General features: G+C 38.6%; 1 protein-coding gene and 1 pseudogene across 1 annotated transcript in view; one reads left to right on the top strand and one right to left on the bottom strand.

Moving 5' to 3' along the window:
• The window catches only part of PDE11A (phosphodiesterase 11A), a 482,125-nt gene that overhangs the window by 403,691 nt on the left and 50,528 nt on the right, over positions 1 to 27,906 (bottom strand). The gene's annotated exons all lie outside the window — the stretch shown is intronic.
• LOC139439355 (cytosolic 5'-nucleotidase 3A pseudogene) lies at positions 185 to 27,406 on the top strand (annotated as a pseudogene).

The raw sequence follows: 27,906 nt of genomic DNA, 5'->3' as shown, positions 1-27,906 counted from the left end.
TCCTGAGAGCCTCCTTGTTGCTCAAATGTGACCACTCTCTAAGTCAAACTCAGCATGTAAATGCATTACCTTCCGCCCAGCATGGGACATGATTCCTGGGGATGAGCCTCCCTGGTGCTGAGGGATTACTACCAAGCACCAGCTGGTGATGCAACTAGAAAAAGATCTCGACTAAAAGGGGGAAATGGTAAAGACAAATGAGTTTATATGGCTTCAGAATGAGTCGGGGAGGTCAGAAGAGGGGTCGCACTTTCTCATGTCTCAGCAGTATCTCAGAGAAGCCAAAGTAGATACAACCCCAGGTAGTGGTACTCCTGAGGGCTACAGAGACACCCAGGACCTATGGTCATGGCAGATGGCTCTGGAGTTCAGTGCCTTGCCAGTGGACCCTACTTTAGAATTCGTGTTCCTGAGCGTGATAGTGTTGGACTCAGATGCGACCTACTCTACACTTTCTTCTGTCACTTTTACTGAACCTGTGGTTGGTGCTGGGGTTGGTATGTGCTCAGGAGACTTAAATATCTGGACTGTCTATGTGCCAGCTGGGCCCTGAGCCTCAGCAGAGTTGTAACACCTACTCTCTGGTTCACTGGACTTACCCAGGTCAGCTAACAGGGAGGTGAGGATATTCAACCACCACACCAGGGAACTGAGAGAGTCTACAGCTGCAAGCAGGAGAATCCCATTCATCAGCCACGTGGGATCTAAGTCCCCTCTCAATTGAGAGGTGGAGTAGATGTCACCATCCCAAGGTCCTCAGGATGGAGGAATAAAATATGGATTAGAGTGGACTTAATGGTATTCTACTATAGAATTATTGTGACTCTAGCAATGGAAGAAACTGTGTCACTAATGTGGAGACTGGCCACAGCAGTTGCTGAGGGCAGGGAGTGGGAAGAAGAAGTGTGATATGGGGGTATTTTGGGGACTTGGAGTTGTCCTGAATGATATTGCAGGGGCAGATGCAGGACATTATATATCTTGCTATAACTCACTGAATGGACTGGGAGAGAGTATAAACTACAATATAAACTATAATCCATGCTGTGTAGCAGTGCTGCAAAATGTACTCGTCAAATGCAATGAATGTGCCACACTAATGAAAGAAGTTGTTGATGTGGAGGAATGGGGGCTGGGGAGGAGTGGGCTATATGGGAACCTCATATCTTTTATGTACCGCTTTGTGTGATCTATGTATCTTTAAAAAAAAAGATAATAAAAGATTTTTAAAATTATGATCTATTGATAAAATGGGCTAGAGTAATTTGAATGAATAAACTAGAGGTATATTTATGAACATGAACAAATATCAAAAGTACAATGTTAAGTGAAGTAATCAAACCCTGGTCTGATACCATTTATATAACAATATTTTAAAACAATACTAAATATCTTAATATATCCACAAACAATTAGCAAAAGCATAAAAGCATGGGCAGAAATAATAAGTGCTAATTTATATTACTGTTGCCTTTGGGGAGGTAGGGAGGAAATAGCATCAGGGAGAAGTACAAGGAGGCTTCAACTCTAACAATAAAGTTTTATTTCCTAAAGAGAAAACTACATGAAGCAAATATAGTATAACATTAAGATTTTATATACCTGGTTTGTCTAAACTTTTTAACTATTTCAATGAAAAATTAAGATCATTCTTAAAATATTAAGACCTTTGTGGAGGATGCAACAAATTAGAATAGAAGACATCAATGAGGACATTTCAGTGGTACAGGTGAGACATGAGCATGCTCTGGGCCAAGATAAAGTCAACGGTGATAAACAGAAGTAGAGAGATATGTTGGAGGTGGAATCCATAGTACTTCCTAATGGATTGTTTGAGGGGAGGAGGGGTGTGGAGAGAAGAAGGAGCCTTAGGTTTTAATTTGAGAAATTTTATGGATACAAGTGTTACTTACTGGATGGGGAGATTGAGATGAAGGTGAAAATTTGCACATGAAGAGAGTCAAGGAAGTTGATAAATAAGTTTATTAATACCAATTACATCATCGGAACTAAATCAGTGATTCTCCAACCTGGCTGAGAATTACCTAAGTAGCTTTCCAAAACTACCAATGCCTGAGCCCCATTCCATCACAAGTTGAATCAATCAATTCCTGGCATTTGTATTTTTTTCAAAAGCTCCACAGGTGATTCTCACATGAATCCAGGGTTAAGAACCATTGGCCTAAATGATGAAGGGCTTAATCATTGATGGTGGAAGGCCTTAAAATAAGAAGGAAAAATACAGTGACACATATTCTGGTGGTTGAAGGCCATTTTAGACTGTACCCAAAAATCCACTCTGGAGTAGGTGTGGCCTGTCTGTTCTTAACTTTGTGATCATCTGAGTCTCCTGAGAAGGGTCTCATCCCTTGAGGCCCAACTCTGAACAGATCAACACCAAGGCTATGGAATATCCATGGCCAAAGTGTCCAAATCTACATAGGAACAATAGACAATGGGATACTTTGACATGACCAGGAATCATTAAAATGTTATAAACTCTCCCCTTTACCTCCCCACTCTCTACACCTACCTAGTAATTTGAGGAGAAAATTAATTTTGTTGATATATACAGTTATTAATAATTTTTCAACTTAAAAGCTGGGAAGAAAGATTTATTTCATTGTCTTAGTGGTTTTAAAAAAATAATGCATCTTTATTATGTATGTTTATTTTGTAAGTTCACAACTTTTACTATACACTTATTGTTTATGTATGTTTATAAATGAATGATATACGTCAATAAAAAAATGTATTAAAAAAATAATACATCCTAAACCATGCTTTGTCCATGTCTCTCACTGAACTACTTAGAAGACAATTCTCAAATCTCATGGGAGGTCAGAACTTGATACAATTTCCTACTTTTCTAATATATACTTATCTCTAAATTAATCTTTTGATTTAAAAAATTAAGAAAGGGAAATGGATATGGCTCAACCGATTGGGTTCCCATCTACCATATAGGAGGTCCAGGGTTCAATGCCCAGGGCTTCCTGGTGAGGGCAAGCTGGCCCACATGGCGAGCTGGCCCATGAGGAGTGCTGGCCTCTGTGGGAATTCTACCCTGTGCAGGAGTGCCACTCTGTGTGGGACTGCCGCTCAGCGCGGGAAAGATGCCCTGCCAGGAGTGCCAGCCGATGCAGAGAGCTGGCGCAGCAAGATGACACAACAAGAGACACAGAAGAGAGAAAATAAGAAGACATAGCAGAACAGGGAGTTGAGGTGGCACAAGAGAGTAATCACCTTTCTCCCATTCCGGAAGATCCCAGGATAGGTTCCTGGAGCTGCCTAATGAGAATACAAGCAGACACAGAAGAACACGCAGCGAATAGACACAGAGAGCAGACAACAGGGGGAATGGGGGGGTAGAAATAAATAAAAATTAAATTAAAAAAAATCAAGGAAGCTGAGCATGAATTATTTGTAAATGAAAATTAGGGAAATAAGTACGTAAACAGAATCCATCACTCTGATAATATAGAGAGAAGAATGGTTTAATAACAGATGTTAAAAACACAGATTTCACTAGCCAAACAATAATCACAAATGAGTGTAATAGTAGGAGAAACACAGGGGATTGTGGAACACACAGCAGGAGGCCACATCTAGTCTAAGGTCAGAGAAAATCTCCCAAAGAAAGTGAAATGTTTAAGCTGATGCCAGGGGAACAGTAGGAATTATCCAGAAAAAATGAGAGAAGGGATAGGGAGAAGTGAGGAGAATATCTCAGGAAGAAAGAATAGTATATCCAAAGCCAACCAAAAAAAAATAATCAATTTGAGGATTCGAAAGAAGCTGAAGGTGGGTTTCTAGGGAAGAGTCAGAGTTTGGGCAGGAAAGATTGGCTGAAGGCTGGTAGAAGGGTACCTGCTGACCAGGTTGAGGAATTTAAACAGTTTTAAGAAGTTACTTAGGAGGGATATTACTGATTGTTCATTTTAGAAAAACCACTCAGGTTATGTGTAAAGAATGGATTGGAAGCAATAGACTGAGGTGAGAGATAAGTCACCTCTGGACTGAGATGGTATTTAGCAGGGGAGGTCGGAAATGGACTAAGTTGTGAGATATTCAGGAAGAATAATCAATAGGACTTGCTAATTGATTTGATGAAATGTTATTAAAATTAGAGGAATAAAAAGTGACCCCATATATCTGGTCCCAGTACCTGGGTGCTGGTGGCATGATTCACTGAGTGAATAACACAAGGAAGAACAGATTCTGAGATAGGAATACGAGTTCTGTTTTGGGCAATGTGAATTGTAGGCCATCCACATGGTAGAGATGTTCATAAAAGCAAGTTGATAGATTTTCTAAAATCTCAAGAAAAAGAACTTGGAATGTAAAGTAAAAACTGTTTACGTAAGGACACAGCTCTACTCAATAACTTTCAAGCTGAGGATCTTCAAGAGTTCTCCACACTACCAGCAAAGTTTCACAGAAGGCCAGTTAAGGAGGAAACAGGACCAAAAAGAAAAGGGTAGAAACACTGGGCTAATTTGTTCCTGAAAATGAAAGCATGAATAGATCTATAATGAAATATTACATGGAGAATGGTGCCCAACTTTCATTTATCTCCCTTAGAACAAAAGAACAAGAAATGATCTACAAGAGGGATTTCTAATAAGTTAAAGAAAGGACTGCTTTAATAAGGTTGGTAAAAATCTGGAATGAGATTCTTATGACTGTGGTAGACTCTTCTTGCTCCAAGTATTTTTATGTCATTATATTTTTCCTAAAACTTAAAATATACTTGTACTTTAAGTATAGCTGATCTCTTGAAGAGTACAGGGATCTACTCAGTGCCTTTTATGCTGAACTATTTTTCCATGTGATGCCAAAGTCATAAGGCTAGAAGCATTTTCACTTTTCTGCAAAGGAATCAATTCACACCTAATATTTAAAATTATAATTGTGCCCAAGATCTTGCACTTGCAGCCTCATCTGCAAGTTCCTAGGTTGAATATGGTTCCACCCTCAAAACTCAGAACTTAACTAAGGCTTTAGAAAGAACTAACCTCTGCAGTCTGCACTTACAGGTCCTTGAGCAAAGAGCCATGCTCACTGTGCTTAAGAATCCCAGCCACTCTTTTTTTTCCCCTTGCCACGCCCCTGCACTTGCCCTGCTGTTTTTCCTGTCTGTGTGCATTCGCTGTATGATCTTCTGCATCTATTTCTCTTTTTGTCTTCTCGTCTTTCTCCTCTAGGATTCACTGGGATTCAATCCTGAGGACCTCTGTTGTGGAGAGAGGTTCTGTCAATTGTATCACCTCAGGTCCTGGTCTCTGCTGTGTTTCACTCCTCTTCCTCTCTCTTTTGCATCATCATCTAGCTACATGCCTCACTTGAGCAGGCACTGGCTCACCACGCAGGCAGTCACATGGGCACCTGGCTCACCACGTGGACCCTCAGCTCACCACGTGGGCACTGGCTCACCAGGTGGGCACTGGCTCACCACACAGGCATGTTTTCTCTTCTTCTTTTTCACCAGGAGGTACCAGCGATTGAACCTGGGCCCTCCCATATGGTAGGCAGAGACCTTATCACTTGAGTTACATCTGTTTCCCTCCAGCCGCTCTTAAAGAGACATATTTTACAGGCACATAAGAGGCCTCAAAGCAAAAAGGAGTTCATCTCTTGTCTTTCCACTTTCTAGAGAAGCCACTCAAGTCTCCCCAAGGTAGGGATCAGAGCTCAGAATCTTATCCAGGTCTCAGACTCATGGCAAGGATGAGTCATCTAAGAGCTCTTTCTTCCCTTCCATATTTAAAGTGTCTATTCCCAACACTTAACAGTAGAATTTTTCATGCTCATGATTAAGCCAAGAACTGGTTTTGACCACCATTTAATCTATAAGTGTAGTTTTTCAGCCACAATTCTCAGCTCTATCTTGGATACCTCATAGCCATGATGCTCAGTATCTTCAAGTCTGAGAACCTCCACATGATGATAATTATGTTTTTAGACATGCTGATATGGGGTCAAGAAATATCTAATGACAAAAACCCTATTAATCTCACGACAGTTTTAGATTAATTTGTATCAGAATTATTGTGTCCACAAATTATAGAGGAAAGGTAATACAAGATATATGTGTACATATGGTGTTTCTTCAGTCTACAGACATTGTTAGGTGAGAATAGGAATAGAACAATGGTTGGCAATTCTCATTAGCTTGGAATCACCTGGGACTTTTAGAAAACTCTTGGTGCCTAAGTTCCATTAAAACCAATTAATCATAACTGGTGAAGAAGAGAGGGACTATGTAGGGGATCTTACTTCTGGCTGTTCACCAGGAATACAACCACTGGATGAGAGGGTGGATTAATAAATCCATGGTCTCTGGGGTCTGAAAGGAACAGATCATTAACTACTGCTTTAGAGCTTTCAGGAAAAGTTTCTGTTAACTTTTGTTTTATTTTATTATGTTTTTCCATCCATTTCGCCCCAAGGCTTAACAGACTAGGCCTGTAGACTTTTCCTACCATTACATTACTCCACTCCTTCCCTTAAGGCTGGTTTGTAGACAGAGTTCCATCTACATCCTCTGCATAAGATACAACTTATGGACTTGCAATATAGAAAAGATAATAAAAATATAAAAGGTAAAATGAACATACCATTGAAACTCAAATCAATAGATTGCCAAACTCTCTGAAGCACAAAAGAAAATTGCTTTTACTGGTACATAAATTAGCAATACTCATTTAATTCCAATTAATAGAAGCATCTGCTTACATTTATAACTTACTATTAGACATCACTTATTTTCCAGAAAAGGCTTAGAAAGCTAAGCTCTTGAAAATTTTGATTAGTCTTTAATGATTTAAAATGTACTATTCTGCTCTTCTCCATAGAAAGAACAACTAATTGTTCCAAATTGACAGAAGACTTGAGAATATATTGCATAAAAGCAAAGACATGACAAATGGTAATTAGATAGCTAATGCTTTTGGTTTCATAATTTGATATTTACTGAGGAAAAAAATTTTAATTATCATTGTTCTTATTATGTACTTACAGAATGTTATTGCTTTACAGTAAACAAAAGTCTTGTCTCTCTCAATTCTTTCAAGAGAACTTCTACAGTTCTCAATAATACAAAATATCACCAAAAAATCAGGGGAACTCAAATATCTATATTTTTTAAACTTCTGACAATTTTTTCTCTTTTATGGATCTGAAGTTGTATAGTAGGTGCTAGAGCAGTATGTACATTCATACAGACCAACTTATTTGTTAAATGTTTAATGGAGACACTTTCATTAAAGTCTTTCAAACTGAGTTAGTGGTTAACAAAAGCCTCAAAATTAATTTAATATGAGGTTTTGAAACAGTCATTGTTATCATCATATTGCTTGGGGGAATTACCCCTCCTTTACCTGTGTTGCTAAAATAAAACTTTGCTAAAGTTATTTCTCTGTTCTTCCCTCTTTAGTTGGCAATTTGCTTTCACCCTGGTCTTCTTCTTGTCATGATTATTATTATTTACCTTTCTCACAATATATATACAAATTCACTTCAAAGAAAAAAGACACAGGAAAATGGAAGAATCATAGCAAAGTTGAAACCAAAGTTGCAGGTGACATGGTACAAAAGAAAATGATAAAGTCTTAAACTGACTTCATAGATAGCACGAATAGCTATTAAAGGTATATTGTAAACATGCAGACCACAGTGTAAATCTGCAATTAAAATGTCTGAGAAAAGGCCAGTATGGGAAGAGAGAACTATGGGAAGGTCAGCTAGCCAGAAGGCACCCTTTTTTCTGTCGTTGAAGCCACCTAAGAATTGCAGTGAGTAAGGGAGATAAGGTTGTAAGGGAGAACCAGGAAAGCCAAGAAGTCTGCAAATATGGACAAGGGAATGTTCAACATGGAGCTATGGTTCAGATGTCAGACCATCAGAAATCAGGGAATAGATGGAAAACAGAGGTCATGACAGTGAGGAGCGAAAATCCAGGTCCAGGTCAAGAGTACAGATGAAATAATGACACAATTGAGATTTAATGTTATCCATTCTTCAAAACCTAACAAGAACCAACTCTAAAAGAAAGCCTTTTGTACTCTTCCCACTATGGTCAATTTAGGCAATCTGAAAAGTGACCCAAAAATGTAACTGATTAGTAAGCAGTTATTATAGTCAGGTCCTAACCTTTCCCACATTTAAGGCAAATAATATAAATTCTAGTATCGTGTATATGTTATATTTTAATTACATGTTTTATTTAGGTGCTATTAATATATATGCTAAAGTTACCACTTCCATTTGACTTAAGTTTAACATTAAAAGTAACTTTTGAAAGTTTGCTTTTAAAGCTTTAAAACATTTTTAAAGACATTTCATTTTTAAATGTTTTGGAATCATTTTTTTCTTGTTAGAACATGAAGAAAGGGGAGTGGGTGTAGCTCAGTGGTTGAGCACTGGCTTCCCATGAACGAGGTCCCAGGTACCTCCTAAAAAAAAACCTTCAGTGATTACCTGATATTAAAATGTACTTTAGAACAACCAGCAAGATGGCGGCAGAGTAAGGAGCTCCTACAGTCAGCTCCTGCTACAGGGAAGTTAGTAAAAGTTAGTAAATACCCAGAGCTCTCTGGAGCTAGCTGAAGCACCTGTTTGGGGGACCCAGGAGACCAGAAGAGCATCCTGCAACATCCTTGAAGGAATGGAAGGAGACTGCCTATCTGCAGAGAAGATTCATGAGAAAAGTGCTCCACACCATGGAGACTGGTGCCCATCCTCCACTGGAAGCACAGCTGTCTCGGGAGCTATTCTGCAGCTGGAATTGAAAGTTCCAGTTCCCAAAAATGGGGCAGAAGAGACGACTGGGCACCAACTTCAGCTATTGATGAGTAAATTCAGCAGGCTAAAGTATAATACTGAGAACATCTAAAGTGTGAACCTGTCTAAACCAGAAAGAGGCTAGTAGCCACCATCGTAACTCCACACCTGGCACAAGGGGAAGTGGGGTGGACTGAAAATCACAGTGCAGGTGGGGACCAGCTTCTTTCCATCCAGATCAAATTTCAGCTCTAGCCTAGGCCCCAGTGCCACCTCCAGCAGGGAGGAAGCAAGGGGTACCTGTGCCAACCTCTCTGGGAAATTACTGGCCAAGCTGTGGAGGCCAGTGATTATCCTACTTTGGCAGCACAAGCTGCCCCAGGAGATATTCTGTGGCTGGAACTTGAAGCTCCATTTTGCAAAAACAGGGGAGGAGAAGATGGTTATCCACCTATTTCAGCTACTGATTGGTGGGTTTGACTGGCTGGAGTGTAACCCTAGGAATGGCTAGAGTTTGAACCTCTCCAAGTTGGAAAGAGGATGGTGGCAGCCATTTTGACTCTGTCCCAGCTTAAGGGGAAGCCAGGACCAAAAATCACAGTGATGGTAGGGACTAGTTTCTTTCACACAGATCAGCCTGCAGCCCCAGCCCCCACCTCCGACAGGGAAGAGGCTGGCGGGCCCTGCACCAGCCTATCCAGGTAACTGCAGGTACATCTGGCTGGCACAGACTGAATAATTGGAAGTCTACCAGGGCAACTGCCATCATCTTGGACTCACACTGCACAGATTGCTGCCCACACCTGCAGCTCTATTCCTGCCCCAGGCAGGGGAGAAAGGGGTGTGAAGCTTCATCAGTCTCTCTGGGCAACTACAGTCTAGGCCTGCACAGCCTGGATTATTCCCCACAAGAGTGACTCTGTCCCTGTCCCTGGCAAAGAAGGAAGTTGGGAGAAGCTTCATCGGTTCCTGGGGTAATAAGGGCAGCTTAAACCTCCATAGCTTATAGCACCAACTACATCTTTGGTTCCTACTGCACAACCAGCAAGGGAGAAAGGGCAGGAAGCCAAAAACTAAAGAGAAAAACTGCACCTAGAATAAATATTCTAGTAAGCCACGTGCCAAGACACCAACAAAAAATTAAAATCTATACCAATAAATAGGAAGATATGGCCCAGTTAAAGGAACAAGATAAGCCTCCAAATGACATAAAGGAGTTGAGACAACTAATCATAGGTGTTCAAACAAATCTCCTTAATAAATTCAATGAGCTAACTAAAGAGATTAAGGATATTAAGAAGACATTGATGGAAGCGGACTTGGCCCAGTGGTTAGGGCATCTGTCTACCACATGGGAGGTCCGTGGTTCAAACCCCGGGGCTCCCTGACCTGTGTGGAGCCGGCCCATGCACAGTGCTGATGCACGCAAGGAGTGCCGTGCCACGCAGGGGTGTCCCCGTGCAGGGGAACCCCATGCGCAAGGAGTGCGCCCCGTAAGGAGAGCTGCCCAGTGCGAAAGAAAGTGCAGCCTGCCCAGGAATGGCACCGCCCACAGAGAACTGACACAACAAGATGATGCAACAAAAAGAAACACCGATTCCCATGCCACTGACAACAACAGAAGCGGACAAAGAAGATGCAGCAAGTAGACAAAGAGAACAGACATCTGGGGTGGGGGGGGGGGGGGGAGAAGGGGAGAGAAATAAATAAATCTTTTTTTAAAAAATAGAAGACATTGGGTGAACACAAAGAAGAATCTGAAAGCATACATAGAAAAATAGCAGATCTTATGGTAATGAAAGGTGCAATAAATGAAATTTTTAAAAAATGGAATCATATAACAGCAGACATGAAGAGGCAGAAGAAAGGATAGGTGAGCTTGAAGACATGGCCTCTGAAAGTGAACATGCAAAAGAACAGATGAAGAAAAGAATGGAAAAAATTGAAGAAGGTCTCAGGGAACTAAATGACAACAGGAGGCATGCAAACATACATGTCGTGGGTGTCCTGGAAGGAGAAGAGAAGGGAAAAGGGGCAGAAGGAATATTTGAAGAAATAATGGTAGAAAATTTCCCAACCCTACTGAAGTACATAGATATCCCTGTCCAAGAAGCACAACATACTCCCAAATAGACCAACTTTGAGACACATACTAATCAGAATGTCAAATGCCAAAGACAAACAGAGAATTGTGAGAACAGCAAGAGAAAAGCAATGCATAACAAATAAGGGATACCCAATAAGATTAAGTGTTGATTTCTCACCAGAAACCATGAATGCCAAGAAGACAGTGGTATGATATATTTAAGATACTACAAGAGAAAAACTTTCAGCATAGAATCTTATGTCCAGTAATATTGTCTTTCAAAAATGAGGGCGAGTTTAGAATATTCACACATAAACAGAAACTAAGAGAATTTCTAAGCAAGAGACCAGATTTTCAGGAAATTCTAAAGGGTGTGCTAAAACCTGAAAAGAAACGAAAGGAGAGAGAGGCCTAGAAAAGCCTAAAAATGAAGATGATATCAATAAAAGTAACTAAAAGTGTCAAAAGAGTGGTGAAAATAAAATAGGACAGATAAAACTCAAATAATCAGAAATAAACTTAACCAACGATGTAGGGCACTTGTATTCAGAAGACGGCAAGTCAATGTTAAGAGAAATCAAAGAAGGCCTGAGTAACTGGAAGAAAGTTCCATGCTCACGGATTGGAAGACTAAACTTATTAAGATCTGGACTGACAATGTGATAGCCAGGTCCTGAGCCTCAACAGACTCCAGCACCTACAATCTGATTTATTGGACTTACCACACTCAGCTAAGATGGAGTTGAAGAAGGACAACCACCACACCATGGAGCCTAGAGTGATTACAACTGCAAGTGGGAGGATTGCATCCAGCATCCATGTGGAATCTGAGCCTCCTCGTGACATAGAGATGCAATGGACACAACCAATCCAATGTCCACATAGAAGAGGTGGCATTGGATTGGGAAAAGTGGACATGGTGGCTGATGGGTATGGGGAAAGGCAGGAAGAGATGAGAGGTGGAGGCGTCTTTGGGACATGGAGATGCCCTGGATGGCGCTTCAGAGGCAATCACTGGACATTGTAAATCCTCACAGGGCCCACTGGATGGAATGGAGGAGAGTATGGGCCATGATGGGGACCATTGACTATGAGGTGCAGAGGTGCCCAAAGATGTACTTACCAAATCCAATGGATGTGTCATGATGATGGGAATGAGTGTTGCTGGGGGGGGGGAGAGGTGGGGTGGGGGGGTGGGGTTGAATGGGACCTCACATATATATTTTTAATGTAATATTATTACAAAGTCAAAAAAAAAAAAGATGTCAATTCTACTCACATTGATGTACAGATTCAATGCAATCCCAATAAAAAAGTCCACCAGCATTTTTTAAAATTGAAAACATGATTGTCAAATTTGTTTGGAGGAGTGGGTAGTCCTGAATAGCCAGAAACATCTTAATAAGGAAAAGCAAACTCTCCTCTCTAGACTTTGGATTATATTGCTTAGCTATAGTGGTAAAACAGCATGGTACTGGCATAAAGACAGACACATGGACCAATGGAACCAAACTGATAGTTCAGAAATGGACCCTCACATGTATGGTGAAGTGATTTTTGACTAACCTGTTAAACACAGAGAGCTCGGGCAGAACAGTCCATTCAACAAATAGTGCTGAAAGAAATGGATATCCATGGCCAGAAGAGGGAAGGAGGACCCTTATCTCATACCTTATCCAAAGAGTGACTCAAGATGGATCAAAAACCTAAAAAATAAAAGCAATAACCATGGAGCTTCTAGAGAAAATCATAGGAAAATAGTTTCATTTCCTGGTGGTGGGTAGTGGATTCTTAAAGGACATAAGAGGGGGACTGAGATGCACTACTGATGGTTAATGGATGTAGCAGTTTTAATTAGCTTTACTGTAAAGGTGTGGAGATGTATAGAGTGGATGGTAACACAAAGTAACAGCTAGTTTGTGAATGGGGATGTGGCTGAAAATGGTAGTCTAGGTATGTAGATGCCAGTTAACAGAATGCTAGAGAATATTCTAGGAATATAATAGCACAGTAAACCAAGAGGTGGATGAGAGTTGTGGATGATGGTATAGATGAAAGAGTGTTCATTATTAGCTGGAGCAAATGTACATCACTATTGCAGAGTGGCAGGAATGTGGAGAAGCATGGGAAAGATACAACTGGAGTGACCTTGGACTGCAGTTAGTAGTAATAATGTAATATTTTTGCATCTATGCCAAAGATGTACTGTGTCGATAATGCGGCAGTATAGAGAAAATGTGTGCCAAAGGTACACTATGGACATGGTAACAATCTGATGATATTATATTATTTGTAACAAATGTCCCACCACAGTGTGGTATGTTGATAGAGGGGTGTTATCTGAGAATTCTGCACTTGTGCATGATTGTTTCATAGGTTTACAACTTCTGTCATAAAAAATATATTTTAAAAATTGTAATAAGGTGGGTTGGGGGAAAAATATACCAAATGTAAGATAAGGACTATAATTGGTAGTTAGATTTTGACAATATTCTTTCATAACTTGTAACAAACATCTCACAACAATGCAAGGTGTGGGTGGAGGGTTGATGTATGGGACCCCTGTATGATGTTATGCATGTTTGCTTTGTAAGTTCACAACTTTTACTATATGATTATTGTTTATGTATGTTCATATACAAATTATATAAAGATAATAATAAATGGGGGGTTGGGGGAAAATACTTTGGTTAGTAGTAATATTTTGACAATGCTCTTTAATCATTGGTTAAAAAGGTTTACCAGAAATGCAAGGTATGGGTGGTGGGGTGAGGTGTGGGAGTCCTGTATGATGTTACATATGTTTGTTTTGTAAGTTCACAACTATTACTGTACACTATTGTTTATGTATGTTTATGTATGAGTGATATACTTCAATAAATTTTTTTAAAGTAAAAAAATGTACTTTAGCTTGATACAGAATTGTTTAGCAGCATCATATAGTCTTAAGGAATAATTTTAGAGATCCTCAGGGAATTGAACTTAGGGAATTTGAAAAACGTAGACTGCAAAAGCAATATACAGGAAAAGGTTGAATGGATTTTATCAATGAGGATGTCTGAAAACTAAATTGAGTGGGATACCATGGAAGAGTCAGACAGTATTGGCCCTTCATGCTTCGGCTATATTGCATAACCGAGCTTTTACCAAAGATGAATGACAAGCATAAGGCTATAAAAAGTTAATTATTCAAAGTAAAACGTTTGACAAACAGTTAAAGCAGATTTTAAAAGGTGTTATGTTGTAGGCTCCTGATGGTGCAGAAGGATTTTTTAATTCAAGATGCAACTAAAGTATGAGGTTCTCATTTTCACTTTAGTAGAAGTGTCTCTAGAAATGAGGCTGACAACTCCATCTAAGAACATTGGTTGCTTTTAAATTCCCAAAGCTCCACCATAAATTTAATTCTGAAGTATTTTAAGAGATTATAGTTTAAGGTACATAAACATGGGTAATACAAATATTAATGCTGGGGAAGCAGACTTGGCCCAGTGGTTAGGGCGTCTGTCTACCACATGGGAGGTCTGCGGTTCAAATCCCGGGCCTCCTTGACCTTTGTGGAGCTGGCCCATGCGCAGCACTGATGCACGCAAGGAGTGCCGTGCCATGCAGGGGTGTCCCCCGCGCAGGGGAGCTCCACGTGCAATGAATGTGCCCCATAAGGAGAGCTGCCTAGCGTGAAAGAAAGTGCAGCCTGCCCAAGAAGGGTGCTGCACACACGGAGAGCTGACACAACAAGATGATGCAACAAAAAGAAACACAGATTCCTGGTGCCGCTGATAAGGACAGAAACAGTAACAGAAGAACACGCAGTGAATGGACACAGAGAGCAGACAACTGGGAGTGGGGGGAAGGGGAGAAAAATAAATAAAAAATAAATAAAATTAAAAAAAAACAAATATTAACAAATATTAATGCTGTAATTTGATATAGGAAACCCTGAGAGATGAGCCCTATGCCAGCCAAGAGCTGAGATCAGAAGAAGCTGGGCCCACAGAGCCTAAGAGGAAGAAAGGAGAGACCAGGCAAAGATTGCCCACCATTTTGTTTCAACATGTAGCAGCTGACTTTGGTGAGAAAGCAGGCTTGAGCTGGACTCTTTGGGGCCTTGTAATGTTGAGCTTTTACCCCAAATAAATACCCTTTATAAAAGTCAACAGATTTCTGGTACTTTGCATCAGCACCCCTTTAGCTGACAGTGTGTGTTTAAATATGTTTAGTCAGTCATAAGAGTAGCATTTGAAATCAATCCAGAAATTATGCATTACTCATATAGTTACAAATTTGGAAAAAATAAGATTCTATCTCACATCATATATCAAAATTAATTTCAAGCACAATAAGTAGTTAAATATGTTCATCTCTTGATGAATTTTTAAAACCCAACAGACACATTTCTTATTTAACATGAAATAATAGGAGAAACATAATTCAAATATTAATCATTAAAGTCAATAATATAAAAATCATATTATCAGGTAAATCCAAAATTTACACTCAGAAAAGTCAATGACCTTATGTTAAAATGTTGGCCTTCTTTTCCACTAAACCTTTAAACAAAGCAGCCAATAAAAAGTAAGAGTAACTGATTCCTTTTCTTTTAATTGTTCTACTTAGGTTGAGACTCTTACCAAAGTGAAAATGGTAAAAGTTTTAAAAAGACTGAATAATGGCATTATAAACAACAAACTATATAATCCTTTACTTTAATTGAAAATTACATTTAAACATTTTTATTATTTAAAAAGTTAAAAATAAAAAATGAAAGAATGAAAGAATAGAAAACATAAAACTGAACATTTGTCTGATCTCAGCATGGAGAAAGTTTTTCTAAGCATAAGGCCAAAAGAAGGAAGCATTACAAAAAAGAGAGATAGACTTGACTTATATAAAAAGTTTAAACTCTAGTGCCTCCAAAACAATATAAAAATAACTAAAAGTGAAATAAAACAGGAAAAATAATCTGAACACAGCTGACAAAGTATTAAATCCTTAATTCTACAAATCAATGAGAGAGAATGAGCCACAGATAGGAATAAAAACTAACAAAAGAAAAGTTTTTAATGGACGATACATATGTGAAAAACATAAAACCATGACAACAATGATCATTTTTTTCTATGAAATTGACAAAGATTAAAAATCTAATACATCGAAACATCTAGCTTTATTACAAGTTTTAGTGAAATGTCTCATATACTGCTGGTGAGAGTATAAATAAGTACAATATATACATGGGGAAGAATTTGGCAATATGTAACAAAGATCTTTAAAATTTTCATACACTTTGACACAATAGTTATATTGAAAAATACCTAAATGTTCAACAGGAAATTGATTATAGTGTGGTGTGTCTACACTAATACTAAAAAATGTATTATAAATCATTCTATGTAAATGATGTTATTATGACATGAGAAAATGAAATGAAGAAAAGCAGCTTAGGAAGCAGCAATAACCATCACAGACACCTTAGGGTAATGGCAATACCATCCAGGAGAGCACAATAGCTTCAAAAGTGCTCTCCAAAAAGACAGAAGTTATTACGCCACTAGATTGTCAACAAAATGAATAGGCAAGATATATCAGATGACAGCTGTCAAAATGGAGGTGGGTCAATCTTTATAAATAAAATAAATAAGTGAAAAAAGATAACATAACACATTGTACTTACAGCAGAGGTAGGTGGGTCTAAGCTAGCAGCAGTCTAAATGACCTTGTTTTGTTTTTTGTTTTTTGTTTTTTGTTTTTAAGCCATCCTCATCCTGGCTATAAAACTTTATCATAAAAATTAAGTCCAATAGAATTGCAACACAGAATCCCCAAGGAATTTGATGATATTTTCTGACAACCACAGAGAAAAAGAACAGAAGCACTGCCAAGATACTACAATTGGGCAATGTTCTGATATGTGAAATGGATGGACCTTTCAGCTCTCTCAGACTCTGATCCTCCCCACATTAGTTGCTAACCATCACAGCATCTTATGTGGAAGCTGTGATATTAACATTTTATATGTTAATATAAAATGCTAGAAAACATACTTATTTTCCAAAAGGATGACCACTGGAAACCCAAAACTAGTAACTTGATATTGGTCCCTGAAACAAAAATCTCAGCAAATAATTAAAAACCAGATACGCAAATTTAGAAGAAAATGATAAGAATGAGTTCCTCAGCAAAGCAGTGTGCTTAATGTACTGTAAAGTCTAGGTTAGAAAAAAATCAGGTATCTTCCATCTGGGAAGAAGACTTGGAAGCAGCATGTCACCACTTCCCACCAACATTCCAGGTAGATTCCTGGATCTGGTTAGTTCCAAACACATTCCCTTCCCTAGTCAATTTCATAAGTCACTAGTCCCTGAAGCATTTCTTTCCCATCCCTATGCCTGTCTCTGCATTTCATTGGTGCACACCCTAGTTTGGGCTGCAAAAAAGGCAACAGTGTGGATTGTACTTGGAATCCCTCCATAAATTAATTATATGGCCACGTGCTCCACACACAATGGGGACATGTATCTCCAACTCTCCAGTCTAAAAGTGAAAGAATTACTTATCAAATTGAAGGTATCAACATGTGGTTAGGTCATTCTGTGGATGGATCCCATCAGCTGGAACCATTAATAGATAGTCTGGACAGACATAAGAGTGGGTTCAGCACCCAGGATGCTTTTTCCTGCAGACACACTGGAAATATTAAAAGAACTCAGCATGATTTTTGGCTGCAATTCCACCTAGGATAGAGTTGGTTAGCTCCTCCTGGAACTGGTTTCCTACTTGCTCCCTTGTTCCACACATTTCTTTGGCCAGCTAGCAGAATGCTGTAGTGGCCTTTATACAAACTGGGTCAAGCCCTTGGCAGAGCCACCTAATCAGACTATTCATCACATCTTCAGGTCTGGATACTGCTGGGCTAGAAAGACTGAACACATCACGTAGCACTCACTGTCATAGAAGCAATAGGGTTGGGAAGTACTCTATATCTTTATTCACATTTGAGAAGTCTCAATAAAATAAGCAATCAACTAGAATTCTTCACTGGTTTAATATTTGCAAAGAATGAGATAGCAGCAGTAGTAAGAATAGAAACAACCCCTGGGCTGCCCAAATTTACAAGGAAGACAAGACTGCCACATACTCCTTTAGAAAGAAAAATAATAGACTTCCAATGTGTACTGGAATTCAAGCATAAAAACTCAGTAATGTTCCAGTCCCTCTGTGTCACTTAAGAAGTGATTTATCAGAAAGATTTTCTCACGGCATCATTGGGCATGTCTCTTCTTTTATACCCATCCACCATCATGATTACGTACAACACATCTCATACATCTGGCTATACTGCACTGAAAAACTGCAAACCTCATATTCTTGGTTGAGTTGATGTGAAATATTTATGAAAGTTGACTACAAGTTAGGTCATGATGTTGGTCAATTTAAGGTCATTATGTCAAATAACTGGTATCATGCAGAATATATAATTTGATCCCAATGTACTTTAAATAGAAATAATAACAGAAAGATAACTTGAGAGACCAAATATCTGAAACTTAAGGTACACATCTAAACAATCTGTCAATCACAGAAATCAAATGGATATAAAACATTTTTCAAATATTTATAAAAATACTGGGATGATCATAAAAACACTGTTAAAACTTATCGGACACAAAGGGAAATGTCTCAACTTTTAATGAAGTGATCATCCAACCATAAAAAGCTAGATAAAGGTAGTGATCATTTTGGCTACTGATGGGGGCAGTTACTCCCAGGAGCGTCTCCTGAGTGCCCAAAAGTCCCTAAGATTCTCATGGCTGCAAAAGTACTTATGGAGCATGCAGAGGCTCATGTGACCTTTTAGGATGTGGTTGTGTACTTCCCCCAGGAAGAGTGGGATTTCCTTGATGAAGCACAGAAATGCCTGAACAGTGAGAGCTTTGCACTTATAGCCTCGCTGTGACTTGCCTATTCCAGGAACCATGAAATTATCCAGGTAGAGTTGTGGAAAGAAACCTGGTTGCCTTGACCAAGGAGTTGTGACTTCAGCTTCATCAAGAGGTTGTTGGCTTGGAGTGGAGGTTGAGGAGGCTCCTTGTGAGTAGGGTGTTATAGAAGGAAGGTCACAGCTTTGGAATCCCAAGAGAGATCTATTCACACAGAAGATGCAATGCATGGTCCTGTCTTGAAAGATACTTTACAAGTGGCTGAGCATCAGGGAACTCAGTGTAGACAGAACTCACACATGTGAGAAACAATGCCGTGCAAACCCTCAGCACCATCGCTGCATACTGGACAGAAACCCTTGAGGAGAGAAGAGGGCAGGGTCTCTATTGTGAAAAGCCAGAGAGTCCGCCTGCCAGAGAAGCCCTTTCAATTCAGAGAATGTGGAAAGGACTTTCCAAACAGCTCAGGTCTTCTCAAGCTTCAGGTAACCCACAGCAGTAGGGAGCCACACAGGAGGACTCTGTGCAGAGGCCTTTCACTCTGGAAAAAAGGCATTACAAATGCAGTGAATGTGGGAAAGCCTTTAGTCAAAAATACTTACTGATTTAGCACCAAAGACTACACACTAGAGAAAAGCCTTTTGAATGCAATGAATGTGGTAAATTACTTAGCCATAAATCCAACTTTTTAATACACTAGATAGCTCACACTGGAGAAAGGCTTTATTGGTACAGTGAATGTGGAAAATCTGTTAGGCACAATACTGACCTCACCAGGCATCCACACTGGAGAAAAGCCTTATGAGTGTGGCAAATGTGGCAAAGTCTTTAGCTTCAACTCCAGACTCGTGAAATGTCAGAGGTCACACTGGGGAAAAGCCTCCTGAGGGTTGCAAATGCGAGAAATACTTGAGCCACAAATCCAGCCTCATTAACCATTGGAGAGTTCATACTGGAGAAAAACCTAATGAATGTGGAGAACATGGGGAAGTTTTTAACCAAAGGTTTAGCCTCATCTTATGCTAAAAAGTTCACACGGGAGAAAAGCCTTTTAAGTGCAGTGAATGTCGAAGATGCTTTAGAAAAAATTCCAGCCTTCTTAAACATTGGAGAGTTCATACTGGATTGAGGCCTTATGAGTGCAGTGATTATGGCAAATTTTTTCGCCACATTCCAGCCTTGATAATCATCGGAGAATTCACATTGGAGACATGCCTAATGAGTGAGCAGTTGTGGGAAATTCTTTAGCCAACACTTTAAACTCATTCAGCGTCAGAGTTCACACTGGAGAAAAAGTCTTGAGTGCAGCCAAGGTAGGAACACCTAGATAGCCACAATTCTACACACATTGAGCACCAGATGATTCACACTGGAGAGTCCTTAAAATGTGTGAATGTAGGGAAGCAAATTTGGCCAAATGGATAGGGCATCCACCTACCACACTGGAGGTCCAAGGTTCAAACCCATTGCCTCCTGACCCATGTGATGAGCTGGCCCATGTGCAGTGCTAATGCACGCAAGGAGTGCCCTGCCACACAGGGGTGTCTGCCGTGTTGGGGAGCCCCACACGCGAGGAGTGTGCCCCATAAGGAGAGCCGCCCAGTGCGAAAAAATTGTAGCCTGCCCAGGAGTGGCATCGCACACGCGGAGAGCTGACGCAGCAAGATGAAGCAACAAAATGAAACACAGATTCCCAGTGCCGCTGACAAGAATACAGGTGCACACAGAAGAACACACAGCAAATGGACACAAAGAGCAGACAGCTGGGGCAGGGAAGGGGAGAGAAATAAAAAAATAAAAAATAAAAGAATACATTTTTTAAAAAAATGTGGGAATGTGGGAATTTCTTTAGTCACCTCTCAAGCCTCATTCACCTCCAGTGTGTTCATACTGCAGAAAAGACTTTGAAAGTAGTGAATGGTGGAAATGATTTATGAGATGATTCTACCTCATTCAGCGGGAAATTCATAACAAAGGTCTAATGAGTTAAAGAAAATGGAGGAGTCATCAATGATCTTCTCTGATTCAGCAACACCAACTTCACAGTCCAGATAGCCCTCATTAATGTGGGAAATGATAGGAAAGGCTTCAACCAAAGGCATAACCTTGTTCAGCACCAGAAAGTTGAGACTGGCTCTGCTTGTGGGTTCCAGAGAAGGTTTACCTTCTTTGGACACTGTTAGTGTCAGATAACAGTCATCATAGATTTATCTAGGCTCCAAGTTACCCAACTCAGGAACAACCTGCTTCCTATTGCTCTGAATTCTGCACTCATAAATGCCATATATATTTTAAGCACTTTTAATATTGAGGGTTGTAAGCAGTGTATGGGGCAGATTGAGAATATAATTTGATTCTACCAAATTGGAAGGGGTGAATAGCCTTTGTGGGCGTCCCCAACTTTGATGTCTCATAGGAGATAGTAGAAAAGAGGTCTCAGTCCATCTCCTGCCTAATTTGTAATGCCCAAGACTGCCTGGGAAACACTGAAGGGCTTTCTGAGCCTAATCTTGGCCTGGATGCCAGGATTATTTGTGGCGGGAGAGATAACCTAAATGAGGCAATTGTTGCAACAGCCTCCAAAGTGTCTGAGAAGAAAATGAATTGCATACATTGTTCCTAACAGAGTTTTCCCAGAACTCTCAAGAAGAAGCTGCTCCTCAAGGCCTGTCAAGGCAGAGTTCCCTAGGTAGGTAATCTGTATGTAAAATAAAAGCCATTTGAGAACCATAATTAGTATAGAAAATTGGGTGTGAATTATAGGAAGTGGGGGAGTGTGTAGCAAACTAGAGAGGATTTGCCCATTCTAAATTTGCATCCATTCATGGTCCTGTGATTTAAACTTTTCAGTGTGCATTGATCTTATAACCGGCAACCTTAGTGAACTCATTTATAAATTCTGGAAGCTTTGTTGTAGATTTCTCAGGGCTTTCTATGTATAAGATCATGTCATCTGCAAATAGTGGAATTTTGACTTCTTCCTTTCCTATTTGGATTCCTTTTATATCTGGTTCTTGCCTCAGTGCTCGAGCAAGTATTTCTACACTATAGTCTTAAACAACCAATTGGTCAATGAAGAAATCTCAAGGGAAAAAGAAAAACTTGGAAATGAATGAATGCAAATAGGATGCAAAGACTTATGGGATACAATGAAAGCACGATTCAGTGGAAGATTGAACAGTGATTATTTTCACTGGAAGAGAAAATAATCTAAATTTCTGTGGATTCATTTTGTTTCTTGGCTTATTTCAAGACCATTGCTGCATAGTCAAGGAAACCAGATGGACAGAAGTGAGATTCTGTATTCCAGACATGAACCTTTTTTGACCCAGCCAAGTTTCTGGTGACTCAGGTGAAAATGAACTCACAAGCTTTTGCTATCACTGTTAAATCTTCCACTGAATCCTGCTTTCACTGTATCCCATAAGTCTTTGCATCCTATTTGCATTTTCATTCATTTCCAAGTTTTTTTTTTTCCCTTGAGATTTCTTCATTGACCAATTGGTTGTTTAAGACTATAGTGTAGAAGTACTTGCTCAAGCACTGAGGCAAGAACCAGATATAAAAGGATCCAAATAGGAAAGGAAGAAGTCAAAATTTCACTATTTGCAGATGACATGATCTTATACATAGAAAGCCCTGAGAAATCTACAACAAAGCTTCCAGAACTTATAAATGAGTTCAGTAAGGTTTCAGGTTATAAGATCAATGCACAAAAACCAGTAGCATTTCTGTAGACCAGTGATAAGCAATCTGAGGAGGACATCAAGAAACAAACACCATCTACAATAGTAAATTTAAAAAATCAAATACCTAGGAATAAATTTAACTAAAGATGTGAAAGACTTATATACAGAAAACTACACAACACTGTTCAAGGAAATCAAAGAATACCTAAATAAATGGAAGAATATTCCCTGTTCATGGATAGGAAGACTAAATATTATTAAGATGTCTATCCTATCTGATCCTACAGATCCTATCTGATCTACAGATTCAGTGCAATTCCAATATAAATCATGACAGCATTTTTTAATGAACTAGAAAACTAACTATGAAATTTATTTGGAAAGGAAAGAGGCCCCGAATAGCCAAAGACATATTGAAAAAGAAAAATGAAATCGGAAGAATCACACTACCTGACTTCAAAACATACTACAAAGCTACAGTAGTGAAAATGGCATGGTATTGGCACAAGAATAGACACACTGGTCAATGGAACCAAATTGAGAGTTCTGATATAGATCCTCATACATACAGTCATCTGATATTCAACAAGACCACAAAGGCCACTCAACTGGGAGAGAATGGCTTCTTCAACAAATGGTGCCTGGAGAACTGGATATCCATATGCAAAAGAAGGAAAGAGGATTACCATCTCACACCTTATACAAAAATCAACTCAAGATGGATGAAAGACATAAATATAAGAGACAAGATCATAAAGACCTTGGAAAATAATGTAGAGAAGCATCTACAAGACCTTGTAATAGGAAATGGCTTCATGAACTTCACACCCAAAGCACAAGCAGCAAAAGAACAAACAGATAAATTGGACTTCCTCAAAATTAAAGCCGTTTGCACCTCAAAGGAGTTTGTCAAGAAAGTGAAAGAAGAGCCTACCCAATGGGAGAAAATATTTGGTAAACGTTTATCTGATAGGAGACTTATATCCTGCATATATAAAGAACTCCTATATCTCAAAAATAAAAAGACAAACAACCCATTTTAAAAATGGGCAAAAGACCTGAACAGACGCTTCTCCAAAAAGAAAAACAAATGGCTAAAAAGCTTATGAAAAAATGCTCAAAATCACTAGCTATTAGGGAAATGCAAATCAAAACTACAATGAAACACCATCTTACTCCCATAAGACTGGCAGCTATCAGAAAAACAGAATTCTGCAAGTGGTGCAGAGGATGTGGAGGAATGGGAACACTCATCCACTGCTGGTGGGAATGCAGAATCCAGCCATTCTGGAGTACCATTTGGCAGTTTCTCAAAAAGTTAGCTATAGATTTGCCATATGACCCAGCAATTCCACTGCTGGGTATATACCCAGAAGATCTGAAAATAAGGACACAAACTGATATATACACACAAATGTTCATAGCAGCATTATTCACTATTGCCAAAAGTTGGAATCAACCCAAATGCCCATCAACAGATGAATGGATAAATAAAATGTGGTATATACATACAATGGAATACTACTCAGCTATAAGAAGGAATACAGTACAAACATATGTGATAACACAGATGAACCTTGAGGACATTATGTTGAGTGAAGCAAGCCAGGCATTGAAGGACAAATACTACATGACCCCTCTGATATGAAACAAGCAAACTAAGCTGTCTCAGAGAACTAGAGACTGGAAGAGAGGCAAAAAGAAAAAAAGAATGTATTGTTCAGGAAAGTGGACATGGAGCAACTTATAGAGTATCCGTCTACCATATGGAAGGTCCAGGGTTTGATTCCCAGGGCTTCCTGACCCATGTGGTAAGCTGGCCTATGCGCAGTGCTGCCATGCACAAGGAATGCTGTGCCACACAGGAGCACCCCCGTGTAGGGGTGCCCCTCACGCAAGAAGTGCGCCCCACAAGGAGAGCTGCCCCACATGAAAAAAAAGTGCAGCCTGCTCTGGAGTGGCGTCACACATGGAGAACTGATGCAGCAAGATGACACAACAAAAAAGAGATGCAGTTTCCCAGTGCCATGGGATAATGCAAGCAGTCACAGAAGAACACACAGAGAATGGAAACAGACAGCAGACAATGGGGGTGGGGGTGGGGAGGGGAGAGAAATAAATAAATCTTCGAAAAAAAATAAAAATAGTATATTGTTTAATTCCAAATATGTGTGAGTTTCCCAAATTTGATTCTGTTCTTGGTTTCTAATTTCATCCCACTGTGGTTGGAGAATATACTTTGTATTATTTCTACCCTTCTTAATTTATTAAAGGGTTTTTATATGGTTCCATGTATGGTAGCTGGGCTGAGGGTTAGGGTTAGGGTTATGGCTATCTCTGCCAGTACCACACTGTTTTGATTACCATCATTTTGTAATTCAATTCAAAATCAGGAGGTTTGAGTGCTCCAAACCTGTTCTTTTTCAGGATTGTTTTGACTATTCAGGGCTGCTTGCAGTTTCATATAAATCTGAGGGTTGTTTTTCAATTTCTGCAAAAAAGCTTTGCTGTAGTTTTAACAGGAATTGCATTGAACTTGTGGATTGCTTTGGGTGATATTGACATATTACCAATGTTAACTCTTCCAAGCCATGAGCAGGGAATATCTTGCCATTTATTCAGGTCTTCTTTACTTTCTTTCCGTAGTGTTTTGTAGTTTTCAGAGTAACAGTCTTTTGTATCCTTAAATTTACTCCTATTTTATTCTTTTATGTTATTATAAATGGAATTCTTTTCTTAATTTCCTCTTCAGATTGTTCATTGCAGTTGTTTTTTGTATCCTGAACTTGTACTTTGCCACTTTGCTGAATTCACTTATTAGCTCTAACAGTTTTCTTGTGGATTCTATCTGATTTTTCAGATAGTTTTATTTCTTCCTTTAGGTACCATTTATTTCTTTTCCTTGCCTAATTGCTCTGACTAGAACTTATAGTAGGACACGGAATAGTAGTGGTGAAAGTGGGCATTCTTGTCTCATTCCTAATTTTAGGAGGAAAGCTGCAGGCCTTTCATAAACGGCTTTTATCATGTTGAGTAAGTTCTTTTCTATGCCTATTTTCTCAGTGTTTTCATCAAGAAAACGTGCTGTACTTTTGTCAAATACCTTTTCTGCATGTATTGAAGTAATTATGTGATTTTTTTTCCCCTTCATTCTATTTATGTAATGCATTACAAAGATTGATTTGCATATGTTGAACTACCCTTACGTTCCTGAGATGAAGCTACTTGGTCATGGTGTATAATCTTTTTAATATTCTATTTAATTTGGCTTTCTAGTATTTTGTTAAGGATATTTACATCTGTATTCATAAGGGTAATTGGTCTGTAACTTTCTTTCCTTGTGATGTCTTACCAGGTTTTGGTATGAAAGTAATGCTGGCCTCAGAGAATGAATTAGGAAGTGTTCCCTTTTGAATTTTTTGAAGAGTTTGCAAAGGATTGGTAATAATTCTTCTTTAAATGTTTTGTGGAATTCACCAGTGAAACCACCTAGTTTTGGACTTATCTTTGGTGCAAGGTTTATGATTATTGATTCAATTTCTGTATTTTTGTTATAGGTTTGTTGATTTTTCTATTTTTTCTTGGGTTAATTTTGGTAATTGATGTATTTCCAGGAATTTTTCCATTTCTTCTATATTATCTAGTTTGTTGGCATGCAAATGTTCAGTATATTCTCTTACAATCCATTTTATTTCTATAAGGTCAGTTATGTCCATATTTCTCTTTTTATACTTGTAAATCCAGCTAAATTTTTATTAATTTTATTGATTTTTTTCCAAGAACCAATTTTTGTTTATTCTCAATTGTTTTTCAATTCTCTATTTCATTTTTCTCTCCTCTAATCCTATTTCCTTTTGCTAACTTTGGGTTTTCTTTCCTCTTTTTTTCCTGGTTTTTCAAGATATAAAATTATGTTATTAATTTGAGATCTTCTTTTTTAATATAGGCATTCATAGCAATAAATTTCCCTCTGAGCACTGCCTTTGCTGCACCTCATAGGATTCGGTATGTTGTGTTTTTGTTTTCATTTGTCTGTAAGTTTCTTCTTTAATCCATTGATTGTTTGAATGTGCTGTTTAATTTCCACATATTTGTAAATTTTCCAGTTTTCTTTCAGTTATTGATTTATAGCTTCATTCCATTGTGGCCAGAGGGGTTATTTTTTATGATTTCAATATTTTTAAATTTAGTGAGACTTCTCTTGTGTCCTAACATATGATCTATCCTAAAAATGATTTGTGTGCACATTGATCTTATTCTTACCCTAGAAGAGAAGTACTAGTGTCACAGAATGGTATACCAAGTCACATAGTTTGCTTGTTGAAGAAGCTTTACCAAAATCTAATTTTAAAGAAATTGTGGGGAAAAAATTAAGGAAGGATATGAATATCTTTTTGATAAGCCCCAATAATACAATACCCCTATATTTATACTTTTGGATGGTATTCATAATTACTAGAGGTTATCTGTTAAGCTGGTATTATCATCCAAACATCAAGGTAGTATCCAACTTCATGGATTTTGATGAAAATGTGTGTTAAAGGACTTAAAGGGGAATTAATTCATATATTTAGAGGGAAAAAAGAACATTTCAATCAACTAAAAGACAACAGCAACATAATTCTACTGGGATACTCCCAAGGAGACTTAAGAATGGCAGGTGAAATTGCCAATGTTGAAATACATTCTGAAAACTGGGTATCTAAATGATAATGTAAATGGACTTTTAGAAAGGTATATGGATTCATGATTTTGTTTTAGCACAAGATGAATCACTGGAGATATCCAACACTATTCCACAGAAGAGTCTACAAACAAGCAATCTTCAGGAAAACCTCTCTCCCATAGAAATAACTGATGCAAGACCTGCTCATCTGTTCATATTGCTGAAAGATTCCTGTTTATAATATATCTTTGCTCTTGAAAATTTTTCTTCTATATTACTTCAGTATTTTTAAATATGCTGACTCCCTCAACTAGAAACTCCTTTTTCTCTACCTCTCTCAACACATGCTCCACCATATTTTTTAAAAGTTTTAAAAAAAACCTTAAAGCCAAAATTTAAAAAATAACTCTTTACCTTTCCAAAGTGAATTTTGTAGCTTAAATTTTCATGCACTTTTACCCTGGGAAAGTTTGTAAAAGTTTGAAGAGAATTTTCATGAAAGGGTCAAATAATGTGCATGATTTAAAATAAAATCGTAGTTAAATTATGCTGATGACATCACCATTCCGTGGGGGTGGGGGGAAGATGCCTGACCTCTTTAGTGATCAGAGATATGCAAATTCAAACCACAATGAGATAACATTTTCAACACCCTACATTGGCAAAAATTAAAATGTCTGACCATATCAAATGTTAGCAAGAAGGCAGAGATAGAGAAACTCACATTCATTGATGGAGCAT

This window comes from Dasypus novemcinctus, chromosome 7, assembly GCF_030445035.2.
Source record: "Dasypus novemcinctus isolate mDasNov1 chromosome 7, mDasNov1.1.hap2, whole genome shotgun sequence".
Classification (NCBI taxonomy): domain Eukaryota; kingdom Metazoa; phylum Chordata; class Mammalia; order Cingulata; family Dasypodidae; genus Dasypus; species Dasypus novemcinctus.
The sequence above is the reverse complement of the archived record's forward strand: the minus strand, read 5'-3'. Positions and strand labels throughout refer to the sequence as shown.